The sequence below is a fragment of the Hyalella azteca genome, unplaced genomic scaffold (assembly GCF_000764305.2).
Source record: "Hyalella azteca isolate HAZT.00-mixed unplaced genomic scaffold, Hazt_2.0.2 contig9809, whole genome shotgun sequence".
Lineage (NCBI taxonomy): Eukaryota > Metazoa > Arthropoda > Malacostraca > Amphipoda > Hyalellidae > Hyalella > Hyalella azteca.
The window spans coordinates 54,959-72,096 of NW_025939869.1; the positions used below are offsets into that span (position 1 = coordinate 54,959).

The 17,138-nt window shown below is 36.8% G+C and overlaps 1 protein-coding gene across 1 annotated transcript in view; it reads right to left on the minus strand.

Moving 5' to 3' along the window:
* The window catches only part of LOC108677199, a 30,538-nt gene extending 13,874 nt beyond the window's left edge, over window positions 1-16,664 (minus strand). Inside the window, exon 1 of the mRNA XM_047882162.1 lies at window positions 16,305-16,664. The gene's annotated coding sequence lies outside the window, so the exon portion shown is untranslated. The remainder of the gene's footprint in view (window positions 1-16,304) is intronic.
* Between the last annotated feature and the right edge of the window lie 474 nt (window positions 16,665-17,138).

Sequence of the window (17,138 nt, forward strand, 5' to 3'; positions counted from 1 at the left end):
CATGGGCCTATTTCTTCAACGCCGACACTTCTATTCTATTCTAATTCTAGAATAAAAGTATAAAAAATGAGGTTGCATGTTGTTCAGTAAGTTATTTGATTTCTCAAACGTACAAATATTAATATGAGCAATTACCAAATTGTAAACAATGTTTACGTATCAACTGTCCACAATTCTGTCTCATATTGTAAGAAGGAAAGGAGAAAAAATATTACAAAGAAAAATTAAATATTGCGTCATGAATTTAAAAGCAAAGAAAAAGGCCTAAGTTTTCTCTGATAAAAAAAGAATAATTTTTAGCGGTTTTCTTTACTTAATTCTTGATAAACTTGCGATTTAATCAATCAAGCGATCTTGATAAATATTGCATGTTCTGTTACATATGCAGCAATATTTTACAATTTATACTCGTTAATAAAAGAAGATATAATTTTGAATGAAAGAGAGAAAATGATGTTTGGGAGTCGAAAACGTGTACGATGTAGTTCGAAGATTTTACTGTATATTTTTGGAATAATGACGAGCTGCTATTAACAATTTATTTTTATCTTGCACGGTCTAAATAAGTTTCGCTGATAACTCCTAATATATTTTTATTATTATAATGCAAGATGTTTAATGAATCGAAGTTATTTGCTTCCAGGTATCGAAAATTTTTGTCGCGAAACAGCTAGAGTATAAATGAAAATATTATTTAATTTACATTATCTGCCGTTAATCTGATTTTTAAATCGATTAACAAATTTTATGCCTTTTTATACAATCAAATACTTTTTCACGTGGGTTCCTCACTGAATCCGATATTAGTCATTATAATCCTACCTCAAGTGCATACTATACTCGCCACTCGTATGCAATCGAGCGCTAGCTCGATTGCATACGAGCGAACTCTACGAGCTATACGAGAGAACTTATACGAGCTATATGTTTATAGCGAACTCTACATTTGGTATGCAAGGCACGAAACTATTATGTCATGCGCGGCTGATTTGCTTATTCTGGCATGAAAATCTGCAGCATGAGCGTCGAAGCGAGACTCGGAGAACAGGACTTAGTGCGTTCCCAAGTGGCCTGGAGCCATACTTTCAAAATTCGCCTAGTGAACGTAAGTACTTACGCTCTATTTTCTTGTCTATGATTGGTGGATTTTGCTTAAAAGTCCGTCAATGATTGGCTGATGAACTTACGATCTCTTAACGTTTTTTGAAAGTATGGGCCCTGTACTGGACTCAGCACTGGCAAACCCTGCCCAACTTCCTCCAGTCGCTCGACCAAAACAAGGGCAGCTAAAGCCACTCAGTGAGCGCGGTGTCGTGTATGAACTCGACTCTCAGGGTTAGTGATCCAGGTCAATCTATTTTATCGATTAAAATGCTGACACAACAAGCGGAACAATTTATGAAATATTTTGTCTTTTTCTGCTTTCTTTTAATAAAATACATTAATTCCAGAATTAAACAGATGAACTGCAATTATTTTATAATGTCCAAACAGAAAATCAATAACGATAATATACTCGTAGGCATAAAAATAAATTAACCTGATAACGAAGATGGAAAATTACGTAAATACTAGTTGGAAGGCGCGGATGCATTGTTATAGTCACGGCTGTACTGGATCCCCTCTCCCGTCCGCATCCTTGTTGAAATCAATACGGGCGCAGGAGGGCTGTTCATGAGTCGCATTTGTGGTGTCGTCATGATTTGCTGTCTCAAAAAATTATTCAGCAGTCAATAGAAAATAAGTTCTATGAAGAACTCCTGCTGCTGTAACTCAAACAAGTAACAACTGAACATGTTTAGTACTTGTGAAGCACAGTATGTGGAATATTGGATGCTCACTACCACTTACTGATAAGGGTAACTGAAAACATTAATATGCTTTATAGGATAAAATGTTCTTGCATAAATTATGCTGAGGTAGCCGGTGAATGATAGAAATTGTCAATTTGTCCAAATTTTCACTAGATTTAGGATAGAGATGTAGGCAAAGATCCAATTTGCAATTATTTTGGATATTCCATGTTTGTATCGATTCGCTATAATTATTATGAAACATCAAAAGTACATTCTGCATTAATGATGGATTGGTGTAGCTTTCATTGTAAGACGAGGCTGGTAGCAAGTTCCATGCAGATTCTAGTTCATTGACCCGCTCTAAGGTCCGGATCTAAATATCGTCAGTCGCGTTTCCTGAGGCAAAAGAAGTGAAAAATAAGAAGAAAAGATGCTCACCGTGTCTATCCTGGTTGAGGTAACGTGTCTATTCTGGCTCAGACATAATAGTAGCTAACTTGGCTGGCTTTTGTATCCGTGCAAATTAACAAGGAACCCGGCGGCAATCTATAGTACTCCCATTGTTTGCATTTGTTTATAGCTGCCTTCGATCTTTTACGACGATGAAAACTACAGTAGGATATTTCAGATGTTTCCCAGTACCGGAATTTAGGCCAATTCTTTGCTTCTGTACTTGCAATACACGCGAATCGTCATGTATGTAGAGGAAAAATTCCAATCCCCACCCGAAATCTAAAGTTGAAATGGGCTTGAATAAACGATGTTTCCATGAAATAGACTCGAAATTAACGTTATTTTAACGTATTTTCTGAAGGTTGACATTTAATTTGTTGAGATATCACATTTTTTGGTACGTTATCAAAGCGTCATTATGTTGTTATGGAGTGAACTGATTCTGTATTTATTTAATTTTGCGTTAGAGCGAGTTTGACGTGACCTTAGTCAAATTATGAATGATGGCTTAATATTATACACACCCTGGATGTGTAACGAATGTCCTTTGTGTGAATATGTTAGGTCATAAATTAGCTACTAAATTTTTATGCAAGTATACTGTGTATGTAAATATTCAAGAAGCATTTTAAAAGCTTTATTTTAAATTTTCTGATTATCAATATGATATTCATGTTTAAGTCGCGTTTTTCTTAGATATTTTATTTATGTTAATTTATTTGTTTCGTAATAGTCTCAGTGATAATCTCAGATATTACCCCGATATGTTTCAATTTCAGTTATAGTCTGGAGCTTTGTTATTCAAGACTAGTGTAGTCTCAAGTTCGTCTCAGCCTGATATTCAATTTGTTTTAGAGATACTTCGTAAACTTTATACTCACTGTGGCTAAAGGAGGACTTTTAACGATCATCAGGCTGAACAGTGCAGGGATGAAGATAGCATTCTTTTTTATTTTATAGTTTGAATTGGTCCTTTTTAAATCCCGCAATGTAATCTATGTGAAAAGGAAGAAATTTAAAATTGAAAAGTTCAACATTTCTGACAATTGTAATGTTTTTGTGTATACTTTTTTTGTCAAAATCCATCAAATAATATAATAAATTATGTTCGCAACTTTTACAATTGCCAGAAAATTGCATATTAACTGAAATAATTGAAGAATTTTTATAAAAATAGTTTTCTCAAGCCTCTGCTTATCTGCGACAAAAATTTTTTCATATCAAATTACGGATAAAATATTTAAATCTTATTGACAGTAGAATTTCTGTATGTTTGTAGAGTTTCGTCTTTCAGTCACTCCCGCCATTTCTTCACCCAAGTGCTTGTTCCTTTCCTTATCTACACCCTTTAAAAATTCCAAAAATATTGTCTGACGAAGGAAAGTTCCCAACTTTGTGCCAAGTCATCCTTACATTATTTCATCGCGTATTTCCTCGTTTACTCATCTCTATTCAACTCACTGCCACTCGGGAAACATTCCTGAAAGGTTTTTCTCGACGTCACGCGTGTGGGCCTTGATAAAGTGACCGTAATCCAGCTCAGGAGGTAGAAATTCTTGAACATCTCGACAAGTTCTCGTTTCTTGCTGCTACAAGTCGACAAAATTCTGTCCAGATCTTCTTCATGGTCGAAAAATATAACATTCAGGACTCTCCATATTTTTTATTCTACGAGTTTTTTTCGAAATTTTAACGTTTTCGCGGTAGTTTTGCAGTCCGGATTAAAGCCGACTCGAGATTTGGGCTTTTGCCAAGTTCATAAGGCGAAACAAGACCATACTTTGAGGCTCGTTTTCCTGCTTGGATTTCAAATTACCTAACACTTCCTCAAGAATTCGAGAATGTCCTCCAGCTTAAACGTATTTCACATTTCAAGTAAAAACTATTATTCCGAATAGAAAGCTAAAAGGCTAGGACATGACGTCAGATTCAATATGATAGGTTAACTTTCATTATTCATTTAGAAAATAAAAAGCAATTTATTAATAGTCATTAACACAATGTGAACGGGAATATTTTTGAATATTTTTAAAGTAGAAAATCAAGATATGTCTGGTTTACAACCATATTCGTCTACAGCAATTCTCAGTCATTCAAGAATGATTTCTTTAAATGTTTGCAAACTGCGAAATTAAAATGTTTGAAGAACAATTTTTTGACTGGGTAGAGGTCTTCGTGCAATTTGAACAAGTTCCTTAAGAATTAGAATTTGAGCACGAGCAAATGGTTGCCTAAAATGTTTTCTTCTCTGAATCTAAGGCTTAGCGTCCCCAAAGAATGAATTTCTTGGGTGCTTTAGATCGACAAGAAATTTTTCCAATACAATTCATTACCATTACAGGCATTATCCCTTTTCCTATCGTTTTAGCTAATTAATGTAATCGAATCTTTTTCAGGGATATCATTCACAACTACATGGCATGGGTGTTACATATGGACTGCTTGCAAAGCGTCATCATTTTCACTCCGTCACGGAGATGCATGCGCTCGTTGAATGCCAATATTGAGTGTCCCTGCAACTGAATATAAGCGCCTGGACTACACTCGAGCCTCGAGGGGATACTTCAATAATAATTCCTCATGTTGCACCGTCCGCACACGACACGACAGTTACGTGTTCCATGAATATAGTGATGCATCACGTTACATCCCTGTTCGGGTTCTGTATCTCCCATCATCCCTGGTTGGATTATATATGAATCAAGGAGTCCTTTTTATACATATACATTCAGTTAAATGATTATGAACAGGAGTTTTTATGTTTATTATTTTTATTGAAATTTCAACTTTCACAGTCTAATAAGCATTCTAAAAAGATTTACTTCATTTTTCACAGCTGTGATACTTTCATTTTGACGTTTGTTTGAGAAAAATTGTACTTATGTCAAAATCAATAATGTATTGAAACGCGTTTTAAGAAAAATTGCCTTAATTCTGTATAATTTCTTGCACCCATTTTGAACGTGAGTGCGAGATAGAATGAACTCAATGTCGGTTTGAGACAAAATGTAATGGAAAATAATTCATGATCGTAATTGTCTTTTAACCACTATTTTGTGCGGACAACTTGCCACTTTTCTAGACCAGGTCGTTCTAGGTGCGTCCAATAGCGCGGACGATGTTCGTGAATCGTGTGGAGAGCTCGCCACAATATCGTTGATGAAGAAGCATGAAGAGCAGTTTAGAGACTCCATAACGGCTCTCTTAATTTGGATGAGAGCCCGGAACGAGGCATGAGTACAGGTCTTTGATATTGCGCCCGCGCGCCTTCTTTTATGGGAAAATCACGACAAGGCCTCTTACAGCAGACGGCTGGTCAGGAATAAATTCGCCGTGGATGCAAACACTCGATTATTCTTGGTTGTTCGCACAGCTTGGTGAAGGCTTTCCTGATTACGGAACGGTTGCTCTAAGCGCAAATATTTTTCATTATTAACCTATGAAAAATCTTTCGTAACGCCTACTTAATACGTTTAGCTCCTTTGACACGTCACACATTCAACGCCTATGACGGTTTACACGTTAAACACTTGTGACAGTTTATACGTATAACGTTGAATTAGTATTCAGAAGTTTATTATAAAAAACTTCTTATTCTCTGAGCTATAATATAAATATTTATATTTTTAGAGATAATGAACGCCCGCTCACATAATTCGGAGCACCGCTGAATGACATCACAACTCTAATCTATTCACATCCAGAACTCACTACTCAGCAGTTATGAGTTACAAGTACAAGGACACTATGAATATGCAAGGGTTATTAATGGCCACATAGAGTCTCAATCTTTGCCGAATACGAGCACATGAATACTTTCAATGCCGTCAAGTGTGTCAGTTATTAGCCTATAAAGTCAGTACCATACAGTCGAGACTGCCATAGAAGATGATCTCCGACGACGAACTTGCCATTAGTTGTAACTGAGACGTTTCTATCGAGGAGTTGGCGACAGAGCTAGACCATTTTATGCAAGTTTGAAAATTATCTGATGTTTGAATGCGTATACAGAATATTATTGATATTATTCAATAGTCTGAATAAAATGCAGCTTTGTGTGTTAAATATAGGTGTGGGGAATGTTGAAAGGTTCATGTATTCAAGTATTACGTGTTTCCCAAATGGAATCAAAATTTAACTTCCGAACGTTAAAGCACGTTGTGAGGATGAATGACATAATTTTTATTGTAAATTCTTAGCACTAAGAAATTCTTTTATTGTTGGGATTAATAGCCGAATTTCGGTGCATAGTTAAAAATATCATCTCAACAGCTCACTAATAAAATTTTATATAAGTGTTTTATATATTTTTTTTAATTTTATATGTAAAATCACTTTTTACATATAAGCTTAAAGTTTTCTCTGTGCTAAACTCAAAATATCAATATCAATTTCTACTTGATCGCTTTTTTTGCTGTTACTAAAGCAAGCAGAACAAGAATTTGCTTGGTACTTGCTGGCAAAATTAATGTGCTTTTGATGCCGGAAGGATTGGCTTGAAATGTTGATGCTCTCATGCAGCCATCGTCTTGAAACTAAATGGCCGAAAACCCCTCGGTGTCAGAGTCATCGTTGAGCACAAAAATCTACTACCCCTCAAGATAATATATCACACCAATTTTGATCATTATACACGTTAAGAATTGAATGCATTTCCAAGAATTTACATATTCTTAGCATGCATTTATTATTGCTTCCAAAATCTAGAATTAAAAAAGAATTCAACCTGGATTCTACTCAACCCCATACAAAAGCAAAACGGATATTTAGCAGTGGGTTTCGTTTCATTTACAATCTACGCTAAAATTTCACAATTTTATACAAGGATCTCTGACAAATTTGCCTGCTTTCGCATTCATTTAACATCCCGAGTTTAAAATCAGAGGTAGCCAGCAGGTGCCGGCGACACATCAGTTGTGGGGCTTTAAACCTCGGACCCGACCTACAAGTAGACGTAAAAAAAGGCCTTCCAAGTATACGTAAAAAGGCCTTCATTGGCCAAGATACGAGGCCGGTCCGAGCAATGGCATCGTATCGGAATTTTATTGGTTCGGGTAAGAGGATCGTTTCTGGCCTATAGCGCCATTTCGAGCCCGTGTGTGGACATCGCAGTAAAATGTATTTTAGTTCGTGGGACACTTCGATAAAATCTTATCCTGTGCTCAGGCGAGAATCATTTCGTTGATGCCATCTTCGAAATAATTGCCATTTTCAACACTAAATTTCTTCACAATCATTGTTAGATCATTTTCTAAGAAAGTGTAATGCGGTATTCCGAATGCAGCCCATTAAACACTTCATAAACACTTGACGCAGTCACTCTTTACGAATTCAGGACTAATACACCACTTAAAATCGGCCGCCGGCAGCGCAATCAACAAGCCATCAATTTCCGTGGCTACAACGTTCGTGTCATTTCGACAGCAATCCATCATGGCTGCTGCTGCACTGCGGGTCCACATCGACTGTGTCGGTTGCGGTGAAAATAGTCGAGTCAGCAAACAGCCTCCGTCCGTTGGACCGGAAACAAATGACAGCCTCCGGAAAATGGCAACTCTAAAATTCTCGGATATCCATTCTCTTATGCCAAAAAATGTTCTAAATTACAGTGTTTTCGAGGCAAATTGAATATGGAACGACGGAGTTGAGTTTTTTCGAGAGCATTTTACGCTGATTATTATTTATTTGTACTTCAAGAAGAGTAATGAAATAGTTTATCACCATGATTGAAAGCCTGATCCATGATTGAAAGTCTGATGTGTGATGGACTTAGCAGTTTTACAAAATTAACTGTATGGTTGAAATAAAGCTACCGTTGTAGCATTTAACTCTAAATTTGACCTCTTCCAGGATACTTTTTAACTTTTATAGTCTCCTCGGGTGTCCAGAAAGTAGTGCCTTGTCTTTGAATCACAGCGTCATTTGGGTCATTTCTTGGCTTGTGTCTCGCGGCTGGAGTGCAATTAAGGCAGCATTACATCACTGCGAGACTCTAATGCGGCTATCGGGTCGACTCTCACCTGACGATTTCACTCCACTCCAACTGACAGCAAATCGATCTTAGTCCTAAATAGAGCGCTGCTTGTACGACAGACGCGATCCCAGTAGTCAATAGAGCCCGATCCTAGTTCTTAATAGAGGGCTGCTTGTTCGGCAGACCGATCCTAGTACGCAATAGAGGGCTGCTTGCACGGCAGACCGATCACTGTTCTTAATAGAGTGCTGCTTGCACGGCACACCGATCACAGTTCTTAATAGAGTGCTGCTTGCACGGCAGACCGATCACAGTTCTTAATAGAGTGCTGCTTGCACGGCAGACCGATCACAGTTCTTAATAGAGTGCTGCTTGCACGGCAGACCGATCCCAGGCCTCATTAGAGTGCTGCTTGTACGGCAGACCGATCACAGTTCATAATAGAGTGCTGCTTGCACGGCAGACCGATCACAGTCCTCAATAGAGGGCTGCTTAATTGTAGGGCTGACCGATACTGGCACTTAATAGAATGCAACTTGTACGGCAGACCGATCCTAGAAAACCCTAGTGGGTTCCTAAATGAAAAAATTTAAAGGTTGACCGGTTTTTGCGAAACAGAAATTCTGTTGTGAGGGATTTTGTATAGTTTAATGCTCTAATATTGTCAACAAGTCATCATGCTCTAAAAATGTGGGTCCCCCTTGTTCCCATTTTTATGTAACAAGCAAATTTTGTATGATGATCAAAATTTTTAAAATAGTGTAAGAATCAACGGATAATTTGCATACAATAACATTAGGCATCTTTTAATTTGTGATAAATACGTTGAATGCACTTGAAGAAGAGACGGCTATTGGAAATAAATAAAATTGGCGCACATGGCGAAAACAAAACTCATTCCAGCAATGGAAAGAGATTCTGGAGTTGGCAGCTGTTATGCAAAGCGAAATCCAGGCAGACTATTCACCGCGCACCCAAATGTCCTTAGAACCTTCTTACTGCAGCAGCTCATGGCAAACGATATTGGATCCCTGAGTCTAGTTTCAAGAAAAAGGTCGTAGTTTTCCAAAATAGGTCGTGGTCTTGGTTCGTGATCGAAGCTGATGGCGTATCACGCAAATAAATGCATGCGTATGAATTCTTCCAGGCTTACGTTAGTTGTTATTTATTGAGTTAAAATACACTGGGGACCTAGCTGAGGTATAAATGTGTTGATAGCACTTCTCAAATTTTGATGTAATAACTAATTTCCGTATTGGAGAATTCACTGGGTTGACTTAATTTTGTTCAGATAATAAAAAAAATTGAACGGCGATTACTTTTTGTGAAGTATTCTTTTGTTAACATTTGGAATAAGATCGTTATTGCTGCATTTTTTCGAAAAATGAGAACAGAAAATGAGTACTTCTGTTGATTGGACTTATAGCGAACTATTGACCCACGTTCCTATTATACGATCGTTTCACATTAATATCTATTCAATATTTCTTTCCATGATCAAATCTTGCCAGAAACGAACACTTTTCCCAAACTTTAAGCCATAGTTTGAGACTAAACTTTGCCCCGCACGCCATCGACAAACGAAGCACTTGCCCTTGTGCGCAGTTCAGATGCTCACTGGAACCGCTCGACGCATTCAAGTTTTAGGCCTTTAATATTCATGAAAATATCTCTAACGCACCAAGTTAGCTCAAAGGGCCATACGTGAGCTGCTCCTCTATTGATGTTGGTATAACGAAAGTCAGAGGCGCTGAGATTCAATTTCCAAAAAGCATTTCTAGCAGGTTGAATCACGCTGAAATTAGGCTATCTACTTACATTAGTTAAGAAAAGTAATCAGATTAAACATTTGTGCTTCTCACTTTAATAAAACTTGATTGTTTGAGTTTTGGAAACTAGGCTGCATTTATGTAATGATTTATAAAAAGGAGATTTTTATCTTGATCTTATTTTTTAGGTCAGGAAGCAAGATATAGATTCTAAGGAGGAAATTTTTTATGTTTTCCAATTCGAAAGTCTCGGTAGAACGACATTCTGTGTACGACATTCTATAAGCCTAATGGATATTTGTTATCATTCATAATTATAAGAGCTTTTTGAATGCTGCGAGTGGTATGCGTACGAGACTATTATGTCGTACGTCTTATTATGTGATGATTACTGGGGTTTTAGCTAACCTTGCAAAAATTACCTTTTTACTATTAAATTGCTTGTAAATTGTCAGAATTTATCACCAACTCATGATTTGTGAGAAGTATAGTTTATTTTTCTCTGAAGTTGACAATCACTGTGAAGCACACTCTGATAACAATTATGTCCTCTTCTTATTCTTTTACCCTCTCCTCAATCAAATATTTTAAGGCTTAGAAAATTTTTAAGGAGCATGATAGGAATATAGATTAAGAAGGAAGTAAATAAACTCATGTTATAAATTAACTCACGTGTACGTGTATAATTATGTTGCCGACATTTTCTGAAAGCCAATGGCAAATATTTCAATAATTAATGCGCGTTTCCTTATCATTTTTAAACGAAACAAATTTGCTGGCAATTTTTTATGTGCAGGCAAAAGTCAAGCGACCGGTGCACCCAGTAGCGAGGCTGATGCCCTGAGGGTAAGGGGTTATCGCTCCCCCGAGGGGGGCGCGTGATGAAGTCATTTTGCCAAAGGTATGCGTAAAGAACTATTATGTCGTAAAAATTGTGATGAGCACTGGGGTTCTAGCTAACCTTGCGAAAACGCACTTCTTCTTATTTAGATTGCTTGTAAATTGTCAGAATTTGTCAGCGAAACATGATATGTGCGAAGTAAAGTTTCTTTTTCTCTGAAGTTCAAAATCACTGAGAGGCACACTCAGATAACAATTATATAATTTCTTATTCTTTTGCCCTCTCCTCAAATATTTTAAGGCTTAGATAATTTTTACAGAGCATGATAGGAGTATAGAATAATAAGGAAATAAAAATGCTCATGTTGTAAAGCAGCTCACGTGTGTGTAATTATGTCGCCGAAATTTTCTGAAAGCTAATAGCAAATATTTCCAGAATTATGCACGTTTCTTCATCTTTTTAATAGGAACAAATTTACATGTAATTTTTTTATGTCGAGGTAAAAGTCAAGCGACCGATGCGCCCTGTAGCGAGGCTGATGCCCTGAGGGTAAGGGGTTATCGCTCCCTCGAGGGGGGCGCGTGATGAAGTCATTTTGCCAAACCTCGCAGCTCATGAAGAATTGCGCTTCCCGCCTTCATTAATTGCTTACTTCAGCCCTTCCCTTAGCAGGGGTGAAGTCTTGACCAGAGCCTTCCCCATCTTTTATGAAATGGATTATTAGATTTTACAGTAACCATCCCCAGCTACTCTAAAATAGATTTTCAGCTTTTATAGTAGCCTTCCTCTGCTACTCTACAATAGATTATCATCTTTAACAGTAGCCTTCATCAGCTACTCTAAAATAGATTATCAGCTTCTATAGTAGCCTTCAAGCTGAGAGACGTATACGAGTAACTCTGATATACAAGGTTAAGGCAAAAAGACTTCAGGTTAGGCGTGAAGGTGCCGAACCTTTGTAAACGTGGTCTTTCTGGTAGCTTTTTTTGGGATGATGCAAAGTCTTGATCAAAGGGTACAGAATTTCAATTTTCTACCTGAAGAAATTCTAGGGCAAATTTGACTTACAGCTCTGAAAAACGGTTGAAGGCGTAGGCTTGTCCATAAGATTAACAATTACGACATAACTATAATTTATACCTAATAATGTAAATTTCAAAGCAAGTTTAACTTCCAGTTTTGTGGAATGGTTGAAGGTGGCTTGACCCTGAGATTCTAAATCATATTACTAGGCTGAATAAAAACTTTTGTTAACTGTGAATTACCCTCCAATCATTGTAGAAATGTAATAAAATAATTCCAAAACAGCTCTGAGATCGAGAAAAGTTTTCAACTAATCAAATTTCGTTGCGGATTTATCTTTATAGATTATTTTTCCAATAACCAAAAAACCTATTCTTTAAGCGTCTCATTCATGTCAATTTTATTGATTAAAGATAGACTGGCGTTTCTACTTTTGTGTAAGCATTACATACCCTTTGCATTTTGTTTCGCCTTAGGTTCTCGCTAGAACATTTAAATTTGTATCGCGTAGTTTATGTAATCGCTTTTGTCTGCATGATTAATTCCTGCGTCATTTGTGTTACATTCAAAAGTTTATCGTTTTCATCAATTTTCTTTTCGTAAAAACCCTGATTATTAAAATAAAAATGTAATTAAAATAAATTTCATCATAACGTTTTACATGTATCATCAAAAGAATTTTCAAATAGTTCATCGTTGATCTAAAAAAAATTACTCAAATACTGAATTCGTCTGGAATAAAATATCAGTTAAATAAGATTTCAGTTGAATGTTTATTTTCAAGAAAATATTTGAAAACTTCACTTCCTCCTTCCAGATCCGTTAGAGAAAAACAACTACAGAAATTTACGATGCATACTCTGACTATTGGATATTGATTTAATAACGTCGAAGCTAGACTTTCTACTGGTGGTTTTCTCTCCAAACTTTTTTATCGAAGGGATAGACTCATTCTGAAGAACTGTTCCACATCAATACCGTTCAGCTTGAGAATCAGTAACAACGTGAATCTTTTTAAAATTTTTTGTTTCCAATAATAACTCACTAAAACCTTCAATTTAACCACTCGTATTTTCTTAGATAAAAATAGATTGATTGAAATATAAATTAAAGTTGGAAACCCTAAATACTTTATTTCATGAGATATATTTCAGAAAATATATTAAAAATAGATTATTTAACTCAAAGTTTGCCCACAAATGCAGTTGATTGAATTTCATGTATTGAATTCTAACACACTAGTCTCACACATGCGATGAAAACTCGCTAAATAGATTATTTAAGAATTTCGAGGACAAGAATTAGAATAATTAATAATATAATTCTGCAATATTAGTGTAATTAGGCAGCAGTTGTTCTTTAATGCAAATGGAATGAATTAATTCAATAATTTAGATCATTTCTGTACACTTCTTTAAACGATTACTTATGCTGGGGCATTTCACGTTTGAAAAATTAATCCCTGCGATGTTTAAAAATGAAGGCTCAAAATAATTGAAAACCTTGACAAACGTAATTTTCCGTTGCCGAGCGACTAAGATATTTAAACCTCATTTTTGTACGAAAAATTTTGTATCTATGTCATGAGCGATACCATCTTCCGTGCGGCTATAACGCCGGTAATGTTTTCCGCATCTCGTCCGCATTAAAGCGTTCCGTGACGTATATATCGGAGAGCATCAATAACTCTTCAATGCGGGCTCGTATAGTCGATAACTTAAGAGCAGTGAACGATTATCGGATAAAGCGCCGTGCTTCTATCGACTATACGTCACTCAATTAGAGCCTTAGCATTTTTTGAAGCTGAACATTGGAATGAGTTGGTGGTAAAAATGAAAGAAATTTGGCCTTCAGATCTGAAACGCAGAGCGAGGCTCTTTAAACCATCGCATAAATCAATCATGCTGTACGTCATAGTCCGATAAATACACAATTATCTCAAAGGCTTCTCATTTAAACTATGGAGATTTATGGAGCTCTCGGCTTGAACGAATCAGAGTTGTTTTACTTCAAATGCACTGCTTCTTCTTTACTTTTTATATTGTAAGTTTTGAACTGTGAATACGTGTATCAAATCACAGAGTACTGGACGTTATTGCGTGGTCAACAAGAATATGGAATGCCTAGTAAGCTTTTGATGGAAATCGGGAACGGATTGGTGAAGCAGTTGATAATGATCTATCAATTTCCAGTGGAAGTATAAATTTCGCCAATGCTCACCAGTCGTCGGTATTTTTCTATTCCTTCAAGTTTCATGGTTCTGCTTAAGTTAGCAAATTAGAACCTGGGTAGCCAGTGCAATTGTACAAACTTCCATGTACTGTTCTGAACCTCCAAACAGTATGCACCTTCAACTCAACCTCGAAGATTTTTTAACCGTGAATGCATGGGTTAGATCCTTCAATTGAACCTCAAAAACACCTGACGACCTCCCTTCTACATCGCAACAATTAAGTTCATCCATTCCACCGACCGCTTCATCAAGTATTCCATTCAATTTGGCTTGCATGCGTTGGTTGATACAGCTATAGGGGCTGAGCGTTCACAATACAGGTGCGGGACACGACTGAGCAATATCATGACCTGGTGGGCCTATACTTTCAAAAAAAGTTCAGAGATCGTAAGTTCATCAGCCAATCATTGACGGCCTTTCAAGCAAAATCCACCAATCATAGACAAGAAAATAGAGCGTAAGTACTTACGTTCACTTAGCGAGTTTTGAAAGTATGGCCCCTGGTACAGGGCATGGCTATAACTCTCTGTATTGAACTTCACAATCGCTGCCATGACTTCTTCCGTGAAGCAACGTTAGTCAGTGATTGCTATAGCAATCACGCTCACCAATCTAGTCTAATCAATTAATACTCTTTCAACCGATTTGGAATATTTGCTAAATTTATGTTTTATTACAATGTTTTAATGGTCTAGGGTTCAGAAAAAAAGCATTGAGTTATTTAAATGGTGCCGTTGACTTTAGTTTTATGAAGTGTTAATTAAATATCACTATTCGGATTCGGTAACATGTCTAATAATGTAATATAGGCAGCGCAATCTTATCGAAATGTTTGAACCCCAATTATGAATATGACCCCATTGAAATCATATTCCTAAAATTTATCATGCAATTTTTTATTGAACTCAAAGCGATTTCGTAACGAAAAATTTACAAAACAACCGTGGGGACGAAAGAGCTGCTTGCAATTCAATAGATTAAGTGGCTAACTTATTATTAATAAATTTTGACGAATTATTAATATTAATAATTTGACATACAACAAGAAAAATAAATTCTTTGAAAGTGAAGAAAGCCTAGCAAGCAACGAAACGACTACGATAACAAATTAAATCAGGAGATAAAAACTATTAGTTTGATTTATTAGAAAATCTGTTCTCGATAAACGAACAATCTAAAAGTTGACTGGCTTCAGATACCACGCAACATTTTGCTGCCTTCACCACGCAACATTTTGTTGCCTTCGCCACGCAACATTTTGCTGCCTTCACCACGCAGCATTTTGTTATTTTCACCACGCAACATTTCGTTGCCTTCACCACGCAACATTTTGTTGCTTTTACCGCGCAACATTTTGTTACCTTCACCACGCAACATTTTGCTGCCTTCACCACGCAACATTTTGCTGCCTTCACCACGCAACATTTTGCTGCCCTAATTAACCACGCAACATTTCGTTGTTTTCACCACGCAACATTTCGTTGCATTCACCACGGAACATTTCGTTGCCTTCACCACGCAACATTTTGTTGCCTTCACCACGCAACATTTCGTTGCNAAGTGAGGGTTATGAAGTGAGGGTTGTAAAGTGAGGGTTATGAAGTGAGGGTTATGAAGTGAGGGTCATGAAGCAAGGGTTATGAAGTGGGGGTTGTGAAGTGAGGGTTATGAAGCGAGGGTTATGAATTGAGGGTTATGAAGTGAGGGTTATGAAGTGAGGGTTGTGAAGTGAGGGTTATGAAGTGAGCGTTATGAAGTGAGGGTTATGAAGTTAGGGTTATGAAGTGAGGGTTATGAAGTTAGGGTTATGAAGTTAGGGTTATGAAGTGAGGGTTATGAAGTTAGGGTAATGAAGTGAGGGTTATGAAGTGAGGGTTGTGAAGTGAGGGTTTTGAAGTGAGGGTTATGAAGTGAGGGTTACAAACGTGTCTGTGATGATATTCAATTAGGGTTTCAAAACTAATGCTAAGAAAATGGTGAATGCATATTTTCGCGTTGTGAAAGCGTTCAATTCTTGAGCGTCCTAAACTAAACAATAAATTAATATTACACTCATTTGTAAAAGTACTAAAAAATGTGATGAATAATACTCCTCAATTTTTTGTGATAAATCTATGAAAACGGGCACCTGAAGTGATCAAAAACATCAATTTTGCATGAGGAATTCTATTATCCCCTCACAATAATATCGTCGCAATATAAATATAAAACTCACCAGTATTTGTGATTAAGTTTCCTCACGATGAGCAGTTCATCTGTTATTCCTTTAACGTCCAGACCTGCTCGCTGCAAACAGAGAATAATAAATCGACCGCAAATGGTCCCGTATAAATGAAACTGGAGCGCTTGCCAATGGGTGAATTTTTCCTTACTGTTCAACTGCACCAATAATTTCTGAAAATGTGGAACTAAACCGAATGTTGTTCCGAGCTGATCATCAGCCTCAACGTACTCCTCAATACGCTGAATTTAATTTTCAAAAGATTTTACGTGTCCACGGAAGCTAAAAATGTCACTTGATGAGTGACGTTCCATGGATTTCTCTTGAGTGCGGCCGAGCGACAGCCTTACCACTGCAGAGTCCAGCAAGCAACTGAGGGAAGAAGGTTGCCAGTGCCATGGACTCGTGTTCAGAGAGAAGATCTTGAGAAATGTTTTTAATTTCAGGACATTCTTCAGATATAGCATTGAATAAAGTAATTTATTCATAAGATATCATGTATTATTTCAATAAAACCAACGAAAGAAGTGTTTTGCATAGCACTCTATCTATTTATTCAGTACACTTCCCCAATGTCAAAATTATTTCGAGCAAGATAAATAATCTGTATTGGCTACAGAAACTTCTGTGCTGGTGGCAACACTGAGCTAGATGTTGCCAGATATAGTTTTTACCCTCGCAGTCCCCCCAGATATTATTTTGCCCATGTCTCACTGGCCATTTTAATTATTTATACTGACTGATTAAAGAAATTCAGACGTGACAAATACATTTGAATTGGAATCTTTTTGTGGCTGATAAAATTGTCATAGAATACATTTAAATATG